The sequence below is a fragment of the Ochotona princeps genome, chromosome 1, assembly GCF_030435755.1.
Source record: "Ochotona princeps isolate mOchPri1 chromosome 1, mOchPri1.hap1, whole genome shotgun sequence".
Classification (NCBI taxonomy): domain Eukaryota; kingdom Metazoa; phylum Chordata; class Mammalia; order Lagomorpha; family Ochotonidae; genus Ochotona; species Ochotona princeps.
In genome coordinates this window covers 14,457,405-14,460,513 of record NC_080832.1, presented here as the reverse complement: position 1 = coordinate 14,460,513, position 3,109 = coordinate 14,457,405, and the positions used below count along the sequence as shown (strand labels likewise).

At 47.3% G+C, this 3,109-nt stretch overlaps 1 pseudogene; it reads right to left on the bottom strand.

Moving 5' to 3' along the window:
• Nucleotides 1-1,621: 1,621 nt before the first annotated feature.
• Nucleotides 1,622-1,725, bottom strand: LOC118758323 (U2 spliceosomal RNA; annotated as a pseudogene).
• Nucleotides 1,726-3,109: the final 1,384 nt, after the last annotated feature.

Sequence of the window (3,109 nt, the reverse complement as noted above, 5' to 3'; positions counted from 1 at the left end):
ATGGCTGAATGATGGCTGGCCAGTTCTGATGATTGTAACCGGGCTATGCTCTTACTAGGCCTAAAGGCAGGTGATGTTGCAGGCAGCACACCCTTTCCCTGTCCTTGTAAGACTTTAGTCTGGCCTCCATGTTGTGGATAAGGCAACTGTGACTCACTGCAGTTAAGAAACTTGGAGGATCCCCACAGCTAAGGGTGACTTGTCAGGATCTGAATTCAGACCCACATAACTCCAAAGTCTGTACCATCTCCTGCCCTCACACAGTCTGTATAGAAGAGCCACATTTCCCGCAAGTAGAAGTGTCCAGGATAGGAGTTGTGGTGCAACATGGTAAATTGCAGCTTGGGATGCTCACAGTCCATCTTGAAATGTTTGGTTTGAGTCCCTATGCTTCTGGTTTAGCTTGCATCTAACGTGCCTAGGAAATTAGCAGGTAATAGCCCCTGTATTTGGATTCCTGCTGTCCACATGGAAGATGGAGCTCCTGTCTCCTGGCTTCAGCCTGGGCTGATTCTCAGGTGCTACAGAGATTGGAGGAGTGAATCAAGAGATGGGGGTTCTCAATCTCTCTCTGTCTCTCTCTCTCCCTCTCTCTTTAAGAATGTGTCTGTGGGCCCGGCGGCGTGGCCTAGTGGCTAAAATCCTCGTCTTGAATGCCCCGGGATCCCATATGGGCGCCGGTTCTAATCCCGGCAGCTCCACTTCCCATCCAGCTCCCTGCTTGTGGCCTGGGAAGGCAGTCGAAGACGGCCCAATGCATTGGGACCCTGCACCCGCGTGGGAGACCCAGAGGAGGTTCCAGGTTCCCGGCTTCAGATCGATGCGCACCGACCGGGGAGTGAATCATCGGACGGAAGATCTTCTTCTCTGTCTCTTCTCCTCTCTGTATATCTGACTTTGTAATAAAATGAATAAACCTTTAAAAAAAAAAAAGAATGTGTCTGTTTCCTCTTGGTCACTCTTTCAAATAAATACTCTTTTTTTTTAAAGAAAAAATAACAAGAAGAAAGATGTGTAGCACAGTGTCTGGCACAGAGATATAGAAATATTTGCACAAAATTTTAAAACAAAAGAAGTTGGAGGGAAGATGGAGACAGAGAGGACCATATCTGCTTTATTCTGTGCTGGTAATCACACCTAAGGGTACTTGGTTTGGCAAATGGGAACACAAGGGTTCTCTTTAAGTAGTAAAGGGCTGCCATGTAGGAGTATTAAATGTCACACAGGGGCCTGGGTATCCTGGTCCAGGTTCTTGGACCCACCTGCATGGTGGGTGCCAGGTCCATTAGCTCTGGGAAGGCTGGAGTCGGGTAAAGTCTGGTTCTCCTGGTCTGGGTCCTTGGGATTGCCTGTACGAAGGATGCCAGGTGCAAGAGCCCCAGGGACAAGGGCTCCAGCATGGCCACATTGGGCCCTGTGTTGATACTGGATGTCTGTTCCTCATCCCTGAGTACTGGGTGGTTGGGAGGCTGGGTATTGCCCCTCCCCTTATCTCCTCCCTTCCGGCAAAAACAGAAGAAATTAGAAAATTTGGAAATAATGATCACACCCACTTTTCCCTAACCCTCCATCCTTCCCACCCTGATCAACCATATAAACATCATTAACAATAAAAATTTTTTTAGGTTCGAAAATAAACAAATGTATGTCATCCAAGGAGGAGAATTTTGATTAAATGAATAGAACTTTCTACACTTGATCTTAGCCAAAAGACCGAGAAGCGATGAATAGAACTTTCTAAAATAATAAGCATTTTTGGAACCCACCTCAAGCTAGGTCATGGGGTTGCAACTTGACCCTGGTGGTCCTTGCGCCCTATGAAAGTACTGGGCAAGGAAAGGATGGCATTGGGGCCATGCTGCGGGGTCTCTGCTTCATAAAGCAGTCTCCCTCACACCCCCAATACACACACATTCACATGATTTCAGCTCTGCTTGTGGGTTAAGGACTTTGGAGGGAAGAGAACTTTTCTCTCCTTAAAGTGCAGTACACAGCTCTGTCTCCTTCCTCCACTGGCCTGGCAAAAATATTGTAAGGATCAAATAGATAAGACCTTTCATTCTGCTAAACACCAGCAAACAAGCAGCCTGGTTTAGTTGTTTGTTTGAGAGAAAAGGGCTAAAGATCGCTAGAGCAGGCTTTTTTGGGGGAAAAGAAACCCTCGAAAGTGCAGCACAGGGTGATGAGAGAGGCACAGACAAGGCTTTGTTCTACGGCTCCAGGCTGGTGCCAGAGAGCAGTGAGCAAATGGAAAACCGGCTGGCATGCCCTGTTTCCTACCGTGCCCTCTCGTGCTATGCACAGCTTCGGACACAGGCCTTCTTGCTGGGAGTCTCATGCTGATGAATTTGAGCTCCGCGGAATGTTGTTGGGTGCTTGCTCCCCCGCCCCCTTCATTTTCAAGGCAATAAACCAGGAAGGGCTCGAGACATCCTCCCAGTAACTGGAATACTAACAATCAAACACACCAAGACTGCAGTCTGCTCGATTATTTCCTAATATTCTCTTTATGCCGATTCCAGCCCCAGAAACCCTGCCAGACGTAGAAAGCTTCCTTCATGGCAGCACAAATAGTTTCCATTTCCCAGCTGAGAGCTGGCATCCATGGGGATCTTCTGATTTGAAGCTGAATGAAACAAAAGATGGCCCAGAACTTACTGCAGCCAGGAAACAGAGACTCAGAAGCCAGAAAACTTCTGCAATAACCCAGAAATCCCCGTGGGGCAGAGGGAGGGCACGTGGGCTGCCCTGTACTCAGCAGGCTTGCAGTACAGCCTCCTAGCTATTTTTAATCACAGATTTCTTCAAACACTTGATGAGTTTTGTAAAAGTTCATCCCGTGCTACACTCTCACCGGTGTGCCTTCAATTTTACTATCCTCTCATTCACCTACATGGGACCTTGTCAACTCATGTATCCACTTGTTGACTGCTTCATTTCCTCCTTTCATTAACTGAGTAAACATTTATTGAATGTCTTAGTCCTTTTTGCTTTGCTATGATGAAACAATCAAAGTTGGGACTCCGTAAAGAAAAGAAGTTTATTTGGCTGATGGATTCTGGTGACTGGAGAGTACACAAACCATGGTGCTGACATCCTGGCAAGGGAC